The 14,511-nt window shown below is 41.6% G+C and overlaps 1 long non-coding RNA gene across 1 annotated transcript in view; it reads left to right on the forward strand.

Moving 5' to 3' along the window:
• The first annotated feature begins 6,081 nt into the window (after positions 1-6,081).
• The window catches only part of LOC307188408, a 92,109-nt gene continuing 83,679 nt past the window's right edge, over positions 6,082-14,511 (forward strand). The window contains exon 1 of the long non-coding RNA XR_013828927.1: positions 6,082-6,464. This is a non-coding gene — a long non-coding RNA (uncharacterized lncRNA). The remainder of the gene's footprint in view (positions 6,465-14,511) is intronic.

A 14,511-nucleotide genomic window follows, 5' to 3' on the forward strand; every position in this document is an offset into this window, starting at 1 on the left:
TTTGGGAATTCCCCGAAAGTTAAAAACTGACAATGGCCCTGCTTATGTTTCTAAATCTTTTCAGCAATTATGCCAACAGTTTGGCATAGCCCATAGTACAGGAATTCCTTATAATCCACAAGGATAAGCTATAATTGAAAGAACTAACCAGATATTAAAAAATATGATTTATAAATTGCAAAATGGAGATTTAAAATATTTTTCTCCTCATCATTTACTTAACCATTCTATGTTTGTATTAAATTATTTAAATATGAATGATAAAGAGAAAACTCCTATGATGAGACATTGGGAGATAAATGAAGAAAGTATAAAACCAAAGGTATTATGGAAGGATGTTTTAATAGGAAAATGGAATGGACCAGATATATTACTAACTAGTGGTAGAGGATATGCTTGTATTTTTCCTCAGAATTTTGATTCACCAATTTGGATTCCTGATCGATTAATTAGACACCCTGAGGTGGGAAATTTATCGAAGCATTTTTCAGAAAAGAAATCGCACTGCTGAGATGGCGGAATTACATCCCCGGGAAGAAAAACCAATTAACCCTACGGCCTGCGATAAAGAGGTACAAACTTCTCCTGAATTATTGGAGAAAAAACCTACACTGCCTTCTCGTTCACGAAAAAGGAGGTATGCTGTTTCCACCACTGAAGCGGCTCCAATGACTTGGGGGGCAATTAAAAAACTTTGCCTGACTGCTAAAAATACTATGATTACACAAGAATTGCCGTTGACGACTCCTAATTTTTTTGTGACTATGCTTACTTTGCTTTCAGTTCAGGTGAACGCCAATGATACGTATTGGACTTTTTTTTTCCAGATCCTCCTATTTTACATACGTGTACTTGGACAGATTCCATTATTCCAGTGACTTCTTCATTCCCTGACTTGACCGATGGCATTCGAGGAATACAGGGCTATAAACAATTTGTTATTAATTTTAACTACTCATTTACAGGTCAGACTGACTTTCCTCCAATATGCTTTTTTCTTGGCTCAGGGTCAATAGAAAATAGTCGAACAAAAAATGGATGTTTGTCAGTAGTTGATGCAGGATTTTTGACAGATTCCCCTAAAAGGCCCCCTAAAGAGCCAGTAGGAAGAGATAAAACCACAAGATATTTATGGTCATTGTTAGGGAAAGTTGTAGGACAAAATCAAGTTTATGTTAATAAATATCCAGCTAAAGTTGTTCATCCTTCTAGATATGATGATTGTGATGAGGCTGCAGGGGAAGCTACAGATGAATGGATTCGGATAAATATTAAAACTGGATATCCTTTATGGATATATTGTATGTATAATAAAGAGAATAAAATAACCATTCCTGGAACTAGATATTATATTTCAGATTGGAGTACTAATTTTCCTGAGGGAGATTATAGAACATATTTAGAGAAAGGCATATTATATCCATGGAATAATTCCTATATTCCCCGTCCATTGAAGGTAAATAGATGGAATAGTCATGGATGGGTGGCTCCTATTTATACTTTTGTATATGAAAATAAAACCTATTATCAACCTCAGTTATGGAGATTACCCTTAACCACTCGTAAAATAACGTTAATTAGAGCTACTACCCATATGGAAGAATACCATGTTCAAACCTGTGTGTCATCTCCGTATTCCTTATTGCTTTCTAATGATAGTAAAAAGTTGCAGATTATGCAGTATAATATGAGATTTTATATTACCTGTCAGCAATGCATACTGACCACTTGTATTGTTCCTGAAATGAATGTGTCAACCATAATGGTGTTAAAAAGACCAGCTTATATTATGTTGCCAGTAGCGCTTAATGAATCTTGGTATACAGATATAGGGGCGGAAATTGTAAGACAGGTTGGAGAGCTCATACGGCCAAAAAGATTTGTGGCTACTTTGATTTTGGGAATTTCCGCTTTGATAGGAATACTGAGTTCTTTTACTGTTGCAACATATACTTTAGTAAAAGAAGTACAAACAGCACAATATGCTAATGATTTATCAAAAAATATATCCTTGGCTTTAGCGACTCAGGAAGCAATAGATAGAAAGTTAGAAGCTAAAGTTGATGCCCTTGAAGAAGCAGTTTTACATATTGGTCAAGAACTTACTGCTTTAAAAATTCGCCTATTTTTAACATGCCATAAAAAATATTCTTGGATATGTGTTACTCCCTTAAAAGTAAATTATTCTGAATATTCCTGGGAAAAAATTCAAATGCATATTTTAAATATATGGAATTCTAGTGATATAGGAATTGATTTGGAACATTTACATAAACAAATTCATGATATTACAGCCTCTCAATATGATATAAATCCCTCTAAGGCTGCTGCAGAATTTTTACAAAATTTACAAAGTTATTTTAAGGGTAATTCCTTTATGCATATTTTAATAAATTATGGGGCTGCCGGAGTGGTTATAATTTTGCTCCTTATTTCTTTTCCAGTCATCATCCGATTAATTCAAGTTGCCCTCCAGAGTGTATATAAAACCAAAGTGGAATTGCATACTGCCTTTTTAAAAAATAAAAAAGGGGGAGATGTTGGGAGCCATATAGGAAGTGCCTTTGAGTCACAGCACAGACGAGACCCATAGTATCAAGCAAAGTTGATGCTATCGGGTATAAATATGGAGAAGCAAAGCTCTCCTCTGCAAAGCTGGTGCTGTCAGGTGTAAATATGGAAAAGTAAAGTTCTTGTTTGCAAAGCTTCCTGCCTCCTGGTGGCTGGTGCCGTGCAATTGGCCTCTCTTGCCCAGTGCTGTAAGCTGGGCCCTCTCTGGAGGAGAAACCTGGGTTCCCGAAGACATGTGATCAGAGCCGGGGCCCCGCCAGTTGGCGAGGGAATCCCAGGGCAGGTGCTGGGCGTGGAGGCCACGGGGGCATAGGCTACCAAGGTGACAGAAAACTGACCTTCTCTGGGGGCGCTGCACCTCGCTCACTCGCACACCTCACATCTCCCTGCTTGGCCCCGGAGGATGGCTGGTTAGCCAGAGACGGGTAAGATTCCTCAGGGAAGGAACAACCTAAGACAGGCACAGTCGCAGAGGGGCCATCAGGAGAGAACTTGGGGGCCAACAGAGGTGGGGCATAGACCCTCACCCCCCCAACTTTGCAGGTGCCTGAACCCTCACCCCCTTTGAGAGAGGTCTCTTGTCCCCATGGCTGCTTCGCTTCCCACGCCCAGCTCAGATGGGAACCCAGGTAGCAGACCAGAGACCTGGCCAATGGCAACTGCTCTTCCACCGCAGCAGGGCTTTGTTTCCCATTTCCTCCGTGAACCATAGCTTTTCTCTGTGTGGAAGCAAAGCTTTCCTCTGTGTGGCTCCCCTTGTCTTCCCCTGCCTTTGCCTAAGGTGATTTTTATAGGATTGCTATTGGTATTGGGAAAAATGTATAGTTTTAATGCAGGGGTTTAGGAAAGACCCCAATTTAGGGTAAAAATCAAGAGAAGGATTATAGCTACTTTGGCTCCTTTAATGATTATATTTGTTGGGGAAACATAATGGTGGGAACATTTCTGCAGCAGCTTTGTACTTTAAAAGAAAAATTGCAAGAGTTATGGCCTCCCAGTGGAGTTATAAACATGCTGGGAATTACCTGGGTATGGTGGCAAGGTTTTATGCAACAGTGGGTTTAATCAATGAGTTTACGGTACAATGTCCGCTCCCATAGTTTTTTAGAAGTATAAAAATAATGTGTATTGTTTTGATTATTATGGTAGGGTTGGAAAATTTGTAGATGAAATGTTATTTGAATATTGTTAATCACTAATAGAATTATATGTTTAAGTTTATGGCTTGATCAAGCAGAATGTGCAAGTACAAGAACACTTTAATCTCCTGAGAAGAACAAACAGAGTTCCTGACCTAGATGTGACCAACATGTGACTAACCACAGGAGAAGAAAGAGACTCTGGGCGATGGGAAAATTACCTAACCTGTTTTGATCAATCTGCTGATGTAAATCACCTTTGTTTTGTGGCCTATGTGGGGGAGTTTTCGGCGTGGAAATGAAAATGTTAAATTTGAAAATGAGATCATTTTATAGTATAAAAGCTTATGGAATCTTGAAAATAAATTTGTCAGATCCTTGCATCCTCTGAGGTGTACTGAGTTCTGTCCACGCCGACTCCGTCTTCTCCTTTGGGTGAATCCTGTTCAGCTGGGGCTGGTCCCCAGCATGTAAAGGTTTTAATTTCTCCATCAAATCTGAATGAGATCCTTGCTGGGTAGAGTAATCTTGGTTGTAGGTTTTTCTCCTTCATCACTTTAAACATGTCCTGCCAGTCCCTTCTGGCTTGCAGAGTTTCTGCTGAAAGATCAGCTGTTAACCTTATGGGGATTCCCTTGTGTGTTATTTGGTGTTTTTCCCTTGCTGCTTTTAATATGTTTTCTTTGTATTTAATTTTTGACAGTTTGATTAATATGTGTCTTGGCATATTTCTCCTTGGATTTATCCTGTATGGTACTCTCTGTGATTCCTGGACTTGATTAACTATTTCCTTTCCCATATTAGGGAAGTTTTCAACTATAATCTCTTCAAATATTGTCTCAGTCCTTTCCTTTTTCTCTTCTTCTTCTGGAAGCCCTATAATTTGAATGTTGGTGCGTTTGATGTTGTCCCAGAGGTCTCTGAGACTGTCCTCAGTTCTTTTCATTCTTTTTTCTTTATTCTGCTCTGCAGTAGTTATTTCCACTATTTTATCTTCCAGATCACTTATCCGTTCTTCTGCCTCAGTTATTCTGCTATTGATCCCATCTAGAGTATTTTTCATTTCATTTATTGTGTTGTTCATTGTTGCTTGTTTCATCTTTGGTTCTTCTAGGTCCTTGTTAAATGTTTCATGCATTTTGTTTATTCTCTTTCCAAGATTTTGGATCATCTTTACTATCATTATTCTGAATTCTTTTTCAGGTAGACTGCTTATTTCCTCTTCATTTGTTAGGTCTGGTGCGTTTTTATCTTGCTCCTTCATCTGCTGTGTGTTTTTCTGTCTTCTCATTTTGCTTATCTTACTGTGTTTGGGGTCTCCTTTTTTCAGGCTGCAGGTTCATAGTTCCCGTTGTTTTTGGTGTCTGTCCCCAGTGGCTAAGGTTGGTTCAGTGGGTTGTGTAGGCTTCCTGGTGGAGGGGACTAGTGCCTGTGTTCTGGTGGATGAGGCTGGATCTTGTCTTTCTGGTGGGCAGGTCCACGTCTGGTGGTGTGTTTTAGGGTGTCTGTCGACTTATTATGATTTTAGGCAGCCTGTCTGCTAATGGGTAGGGTTGTGTTCCTGTCTTGCTAGTTGTTTGGCATAGGATGTCTAGCACTGTAGCTTGCTGGTCGTTGAGTGGAGCTGGGTACTGGTGTTGTGACGGAGATCTCTGGGAGATTTTCGCCATTTGATATTATGTGGAGCTGGGAGGTCTCTTGTGGACCAGTGTCCTGAAGTTGGCTCTCCCTCCTCAGAGGCACAGCACTGACTCCTGGCTGCTGCACCAAGAGCCTTTCATCCACACGGCTCAGAATAAAAGGGAGAAAAAGTAGAAAGAAAGAATTAGTAGAAGGAGAAAGAAAGAAAGAAGAAAGAAAGGAGGGAGGGAGGGAGGAAGGACGGAAGGAGAGAAGGAAGGAAAAAAGAAAGGAGATAAAGTAAAATAAAATAAAGTAAGATAAAATATAATAAAGTTATTAAAATAAAAAAATAATTATTAAGAGAAAAAAAAGAAAAAAATTAAAAAAACAAAAATAAAATGGACGGATAGAACCCTAGGACAAATGGTGGAAGCAAAGCTATGCAGACAAAATCTCACACAGAAGCATACACATACACACTCACAAAAAGAGGAAAAGGGGAAAAAACAATAAATCTTGCCCTCAAAGTCCACCTCCTTAATTTGGGATGATTGGTTGTCGATTCATGTATTCCACAGATGCAGGGTACATCAAGTTGATTGTGGAGCTTTAATCTGCTGCTTCTGAGGCTGCTGGGAGAGATTTCCCTTTCTCTTCTTTGTTCTCACAGCTCCCAGGGCCTCAGCTTTCGATTTGGCCCCGCCTCTGCATGTAGGTCGCCAGAGGGCATCTGTTCTTCACTCAGACAGGACGGGGTTAAAGGAGCTGCTGATTCGGGGCTCTGGCTCACTCAGGCCGGGGGGAGGGAGGGGCACGGAGTGCGGGGCGAGCCTGCGGTGGCAGAGGCCGGCATGACGTTGTACCAACCTGAGGCCGCCGTGCGTTCTTCCGGCGGAAGTTGTCCCTGGATGCCGGGACCCTGGCAGTGGCGGGCTGCACAGGCTCCGCGGCAGAGGGGTGTGGAGAGTGACCTGTGCTCGCACACAGGCTTCTTGGTGGCGGCAACAGCAGCCTTAGCGTCTCATGCCCGTCTCTGGGGTCCACGCTTTTAGCCGCGGCTCGCGCCCGTCTCTGGAGCTCCTTTAAGCAGCACTCTTAATCCCCTCTCCTCGCGCACCAGGAAACAAAGAGGTAAGAAAAAGTCTCTTGCCTCTTCGGCAGGTCCAGACTTTTCCCTGGACTCCCTCCTGGCTAGCCGCCGTGCACTAACCTCCTGCAGGCTGTGTTCACGCCGCCAACTCCAGTCCTCTCCCGGCGCTCCGACCAAAGCCCGAGCCTCAGCTCCCAGCCCCGCCCGCCCCGGCGGGTGAGCAGACAAGCCTCTCGGGCTGGTGAGTGCCGGTTGGCCCTGATCCTCTGTGCGGGAATCTCTCCGCTTTGCCCTGCGCACCCCTGTTGCTGTGCTCTGCTCCGCGGCTCCGAAGCTTTTCCCCTCCACCACCCGCAGTCTCCGCCCGCGAAGGGGCTTCCTAGTGTGTGGAAACTTTTCCTCCTTCGCAGCTCCCTCCCACTGGTGCAGGTCCCGTCCCTATTCTTTTGTCTCTGTTTATTCTTTTTTCTTTTGCCCTACCCAGGTACGTGAGGGGTGTCTTTCCTTTTGGGATGTCTGAGGTCTTCTGCCAGCATTCAGTAGGTGTTCTGTAGGAGTTGTTCCATGTGTAGATGTATTTCTGGTGTATCTGTGGGGAGGAAGGTGATCTCCACGTCTTACTCTTCCGCCATCTTCCCGGAAGCCTCCTCGTGGCTTTCTTGTCTCTTAGCAATAACTCTCCTCCCAGTTTGTCAGATTCTAATTCATCATAAAGACAAGACTCAGCAAATGTCCGGGGGGAAAAGCAACCCACAGAAAGTCAACTCACCTCCCTACGTTTCTCTTCTCTGTAGACTCTTGCACTCTCAAATCCTGGTTACCTTGGCAGCTCTCCAATAACTTCAAGTAAATATTTTAGGGTTTTATCTGATTTCCTAGTTAGTTTTGGAATTATTACCGTCATAATCTAAAGCAGATGTCCATAGCTTTATTTTTTTTTAAGTATGTAACTAGCATATGGATTTTTTACTGTGGGCATTAAGACAATTTTTGGTAAAGAAAGATGCTAAGATAGTCATAAAGGCAGGTGGAAAAATGAGCTTTTTAAAAAGGTTTATGAGGTGTGCACTATATATAATCCAAAACAAAATAGGGAAGTAGCATCTTGAGTAGACAAACAGTGCTTGTGTTCTATCCTTTGACCATGGAATCTATAAATACCTTTAAAATTTATTTTGTGGAGTGAAATAGATAGGGCTGGAGCAAGGGGTAGATTAAACTATGTTTAGCATAAGCTCATATATTCAGAGATAAACTTATAAAGAGATGAAGAGCAAAATTTCTGACTTAAGCCATTGAACCTTGAAATATATTCAATAGCTCTGAGCTGCCAAGAGTGATGACTTTTGTAATTTTGCACATGGGCATGTGACATAGTGTTATACTTCTCATGTGCTGCAAAACATGTATTAAATGACGTCTCTCCTTGGAGATAAGTTACTTTTGCAAAAGACCTGGGTTAGGAAGATTAGATTATTTCTAGTTTTGAACTTGGGATGGCTCAGTGGGAGAATTCATCCAATTGTTATTTTCTGTTTCATGCTTTAGACCATGTAACGGAACAAGGATTTATCCAAATGCATAATGTGTTTTTCCTTTCTTTCACTAACATACTGAAAATCACTCTGTCTTCTGCAGACCCTGTATCAAAGGTTGTGTAATAAGTCGTGGGACAGGTGTCAGGAGATAACAATGGTATTTTGGACAGCTCACTCAAACTTCCATTAACTGCCTTTGCCTTTTCTGTGAAAAGAGGAAGCCAAGGAATCAAAATTCTGAGAATGTGAGGTGATTTACTTTGAAGAAAAAGTTTGAAGACCAGCAGTTGAACTCAGCAGGAGTCAAACAACTGCTTCAGAATTGAAGTGCGGAGCAAATCTCATCAGATCCCTGTGCCCAGGGGTATTTCTGGTGAAGTTGGGCAAGGTGTTGGGGGTTGATGTCTGGGGGAGATGAGACTTCTGGAAATGGGGCCTCTGGGGATCTGGGACATGTTTTTTGATGCCATTAGAGTTAAGGGTGAAGGAAGTGTTTGCCCTTTGACTCATTTTTAAACTTTGGAGAGTAAGCACTAGAAAGTGCCCCCAGGCATTTAGAAAAGCAGAAGGTCCTAGAAGATGGAAAAGTCCTCTTCCTGAATGTCTTTTAAAAAGGATAAGAATTCCTTGCAGACCTTCACTGTCATCCAAACATCCCTTGTTTTGCATCTCTGCACTCTGCCCATGGTCATCATTCCACCTGTAATACTCTTTTCTAAATTCCACTTCTTTGACTATTTGAATCTGCTCAGCCTTCAAAACCAGTTCAAACCCTACCTTCTCAATGAAGCCACCCCAAATGCAGAACTGATGCTTAGAAAGAGAATGGGGCTTGGAATGTGTCTCTGGGGATCTTCTCTATAGAGCTGATAGATGGTGCAGGGAGGGCTGGATGCATTCTTCAAAGAATCGAGTAGAGAGATTCGCGCTTTGAGAGGATTTGCACTTTAGGAGGCAGGAGCAGGATAAGGAAGGTCTGAAGAGATGAGGAAAGTCTGCAACCCAAGGAGGAAATGAGCACCAGTGAGAACAGCAGCATCAGCAGATCCTGAGAGGTCCAGAGGGTCAGAGAAGTAGCCATTAGGTTTTGTCACTGTGGGGTCACACAAGGCTTTCAAGATATTTATCTTGTGTGTTTGTGATAAAAAAGGGATACATAGCAGTACTCTGAAAATTAAATGATTAAAAATTGCTCTGTGGCGTGCAGTTATAAAGTCATCATCATGGTTATTATAGCTATAGAGAATGCTCTACATCATTTTCTTCTACCCTCATGATTTCTTTGGTTCAAAGAGGATTTCTCTGCTTCCAAGGGGATTTTAGATAAACATTTTCTCTGCTTTCTTCTCTGTCTCTCTTTCTCATTAGTTGCCTCCAAAAACATCACACACAGGAGACTGCATTCTTGAAGTTTCCTTTTCCATCTAATTGCCGTTTTCTCTCATATTGAAAACAAACTCAATCTTTGCCACTTAAACAACATTGTGTTTGGAGACTGTCAAACTTAATTAAAGCTGAATATTTTTCCAGGTGGTGTATTAAGGACCAATGTAATAGACTGTGCTCAGGGACAGAGACCAGCCATTTAAGGGATTCTCTGGGCAGGGAGGTAGAGCTCTATTTACGGGTGATGTGTAGAGATAAGCCTTCCCCAACTGATTCAGAGAAAACAACTCCCTCTCCTTCACCGCTGGTCCATTAGGATCGAACATGCTTCCAGTTTGCTTTCTCGAGGAAGAGAAAGAAAAATAGATCAATAATACTTATGATTTCTTGAAAAGAGCGTTCCTTGCTGCAGCGTTGCTCCATTAAGGCTCTTTGCTATTAATAGAGTTGTGCTGGCCTCAGTGGGCAACATTAGCCACATTTCATTATATCAAGAGGGTTATGAAAATTGTCTTTGTGATGTCCAGCTGAAAATGGTCATAAACCTCATGTTAACTTGAGTGCAAGTCTGACATGCTAAGAAGAATAATTTTGTGATGGCATTCTTTTATGATAAAATGATAATTTAAAAATAATAAAAACAATAATAATACATATCTTTTATTGACTGCTTTTCATGTACTAGGACCTGTGCTAAGTGCTTTGTATATACAATACTATTTAATCTTCAGAGTAATATTGTGAAGGTGGCAATCTCAGGCTATTTTCAGTTGAGGCATTTTAAGCACAGCCAGGTTAAGTAACTTCCTCAAGACCACATAGAAGACTGAAATTTGAACCCCAGCCTTCCTAACTCTACAGCTCAATTTCTCTTAACCAGATCATTTTGCTTTAATATAGTCAGTGATTTATGAATCTGCAACATATACTATTAATTCTACAGAATAAATTTCCCATTTAGAAATACATAACGCTCTGTTTTTTGAAGAGTCACAAATGATTAATTTAATATTCATGCTTAAGTGTTCTATTAAGAAATTCCAACTCAGATATTTTCATGGTTTAAGATGTCAGATAAAATTACTCAAAGCATCTATTTTCAAAAAACTCTTCATGCTGCTCTTTATAATCACAACATTAAATCTACAAATTTACTCCACAGATAAATTAGGTTATTAATAATATTGTCTATAGCTTTTAATCTACTTTAGAACATCATACAAATCAGTACTGATCCCATCAGTAATACATATTCATCTGTGCTTCTTAATAGTTTTGGAAATGAGCTACAGAGGGCTTCATGTTTATGGATGTCTGCACGCATTTCTCAATAGTTAATGAGGCTTGGTTTGGGGCACTTGAATGTGTTTGTCACATGATGAGATGCAGAACAGGTATGGAAATCTATTCCTCAGTTCCCAGATGCTCCATTATCCCTGTTCCATTATTAATCACTCAATAAACAGTATCATTCAGTAACTCTGGGCTTAAGCATCGAGCTTTGCTTGAATATCAAGTGTAGACACAGTTCCTACCTTCAAGGGTTTTGCAGTAATGTTGGACAGATAAGAATAAGTTGTGAAACAAGCATGAAATATGAATTATATGGTAAAGATGATAAGTGTTGGAGGAATTTGAAGTTTGAAGAGATCGTGGAAGGCTGAGGAGGTCAGGAGAGGTGTTATGTGTTCAGAAGGTGGGCAGGAGTTGAAGGCGGAGGGGAAGAGAGATGGTGTCCCCAGTGCTTATGGAAACAGATGGAGATGGGGGCTAGCTGATGAGCAAGGTGACTGCTGTAGCAGATGTCATTTAGGATGTGATGAGGGATAAACTTGTCTGGATAATGTGGGACCATGATAGGGAAGACAGGTAACAGGTCTGCCCAATGTAAAACAGAATAGCTGGAGTTAAATAAAGAATGTTTCATGCCCTTAACTTGATGTGAGAGGGAGGTGATGTGGGAAGGATAGGGAAACATAAAATTATGGCAAATACAATGAAAGAACTGTCTTGGGCAGTTACTAGTGGAGAATTTTGATTGATTCGTGTTGGACTTCCTAACAAAGTTTCCATAATATCTCTTATTGGTATTATTTACATGTTTATTATTAAAAACAGTATAATGACATTAAAAGATTTTTTTAAAGAGAAGTCTGTATTTCCACCACTCTGATGTAAGAGAAAAACTAGCCTTATTTTTGTATATTCTTTTCCAATTTGGCTTCCCATAATTGTACTTAGATGGTGACAGAATTTTGTGTTCTGATCTTTTCACATAACACCTAGCTTTCCATGTGTCCATGTAGTGTTTATAATTACGATTTTTAATAGACACATAGTCTCCCATTGAGTCACTTTAACAGTTTGCTAATGCATTAGACTATTGTTGGATGCTTGCATTGTTTTCTACTCTCTGTCACTATACATGACACTACAAAGGACACTGGCATGCAGGTGACTTTTTTTTGGCTCCTATTGAGTCACTACTTCTTAAGCACATGTTCCTGGGAGGGTAACTACTAGTTCATAGGCTAGGAACACATTGTGGCATTTTCTATGTAATATAAGGCTACACTTTGAAGGCCCTTACCGATGGAAGATGCCACCAGCAGGAAATGAGGGTGCCATTGTCACCTCAAAGTTCGAGCAGGAAGAAAAACACTGTTGTGGATGGCAAACTACCATTTCATTCATTGGATTTCTCTGTAACTATGACTTTTGTTTCTTTTACGTTTACTTTCTAAATACTAAGGAAAGAGAGGAGGCTGAAGTGGGTCATAAAGAAAAGCAATTGATAGGTGACGGGGCAAGAAAAAGGAGAATGAGAAGAAAAGGAGAGGAAGCCATGAAGAGCTATGATGGGAAGATGAGTAAAGGGGGAAACATGGTACAGATGTACGATTGTCGATAAAGAGTGAAGACGCCTGTTGGAACCCTTTTGTTTCTGGATGCTGTCGCCTAATCTGTCCCAAAAGCCTGAGAGTTTCTGGGAGGGTCTGGTCTGGAAATTTCCACTCCATCTCCTCAGCTCTGGGCACCTCCTTAGGTTCTGTGTTTTTCATAAAGACTCATTCCACCAGGGCCTCCTGACTTTCTTCACGGCTTCTATCTGCAGGTGGTGCTAATGGCCTTGCTCTTGGCCAGCTGGGCACGGAGGTGGGATTGTTAGGAGGGCCGGCTGTGTATCCGGGGGCTTCCTCCCTCCTCTCATGCCCTTGCCTTTGGCCTCTCCTTGGGCAGGTGTTTGGGAGAGGCCTTCACTGTTAAGGTTGGTCTCTGGGTGTGCCCTCCCATTATCTTAGATCTCTGGGGATCACAGCTGTGGAGAGAGAGTGCACAAATATGGTTTTGATTTTTTTTTTTTGAATTAAGTTTCAAAGACATTTATTCATGCAGGACTACAAGTAGGACCTTGTCTACATTGGCTGGGAAACATTTAGAAAGAGAGTGTGCAGGGGTGGCAGTTCCTCCCCTAAGACTTCACACATTTTCTAGGCTTACCATATTTTTGTCAATGTTTAATTAGCAAAAGTGTAAACTTCAAGAAATTTTAAAATAATTTTAGCCATCATGGAATGTTTGAAGAGCAGCAGAAATAGGGGCTATAAGAAATCAGTGTTTTCCTCCTGAGTGATTTTGCAGGTCCTAAGCAATGGAGACATTTCCTCTCCCTGGCCTCCTCTTCCCCTGGATAGTCACATGACTTGTTCCCTCACTTCCTTTAGGCCTTTGTTCAAGTACCAGTTCCTCAGAGAAGGCCTCTCCAACCATCCTAGCTATGAGCCTGTCCTCCCTCACATTCAATTCTCGTATCTGCTTTATTTTTCTTTAAAGTGGTTGTCTGATACTATTGCTATTAACTTATTTTTATAATCTCTTTCACCAGTCAAAACAAAAGTTCCTTTTTTCTTAAAGAGATTGGTGTAGACTCTTTTTTAAAGGTCATTGTGAACTTTTAAATTTAATTAATTAACTTATTAATTTATTTTGGCTTCATTGGGTCTGTGTTGCTGCGTGCAGGGTTTTCTCTGGTTGTGGCAAGCGGGGGCTTCGTTGCAGTGGGTGGGCTTCTCATTGCAAAAGCTTCTCTTGTTGCAGAGTGCGGGATCTAGGGTACACAGGCTTCAGTCGTTGTGGCATGTGGGCTCAGTAGTTGTGGCTCGCGGGCTCTAGAGCACAGGCTCAGTAGTTGTGGTGCACAGGCTTAGTTGTTCTGTGGCATGTGGGGTTTTCCCAGACTAGGGATTGAACCCGTGTCCCCTGCATTGGCAGGTGGATTCTTAACCACTGTGTCACCAGGGAAGTCCCGAAACAAAAGTTCTTATAAGGCAGAGACTTTTGATCCCCCTAAGCATTGTATCCCTGACACCTAGAACAGTGCCTGACACATAGTAGGTGCTCAAAAAATATTGTGGAATGAATGAATAAACTAATGAGACAAATGTATTGGATCTTTTGACTTAAAACAGAAAAAAAGTTGTTCTAAAAATAATCACACTTGGAACAATACTCAGGCATTTAGAAGAAATGTCTTGGTTACAGAAGAGACAGGACAAGAAATGAAGACGGCTTAGGGGACCAGAGTATCCTAATACTAGAAACTCAAATGCATACCCAGCTGACAAGCTGGCCTTCATGTGTGAAGTGTAGCTTGTTATCCTTATGTCAGTCTATGGGAACATGCATCATGCATGTGGGAGCAGGGCCACATATGTGGAAGCTCTAGTTCCCAGGACTGAGTAATGGGGAGGGTGGTGGAGGCTGACTGTTCAGAATCTGAGAAGAGTCAGGGTACAATTATCTTACCAAACATGGGTTGATGAAGATTGGAGTTAGAGAGTATAGGAAGTAGGTATCTCCTGTTCCCACCCCTCTCTCCTTCCAATACTATCATGCCATTCTCTTTTCCTAGAGAGTATCTGAGCTGGAAGTGGAGAGGGGTGTAGGGTGACAATCACCTCTCCTTTCACAAGTCATAGTGACCTCAGCCAGGTTTGGGAACCGAATGTAGCACAGTGCCCCAGGGTCCAGGTGAGGACACTGCAGAGACGTGGCCAGCATTAGGAAAGGGCACACTTGTCCACGGCTCTTTCTCTCTTCACTGCTAGTGTGGCCCTCTTTCTCCCGCCCCGAGCTCCTCTGCGCCACAGGGCAACAGGTCTGA

Source organism: Stenella coeruleoalba (assembly GCF_951394435.1).
Source record: "Stenella coeruleoalba genome assembly, chromosome: 7".
NCBI lineage: Eukaryota > Metazoa > Chordata > Mammalia > Artiodactyla > Delphinidae > Stenella > Stenella coeruleoalba.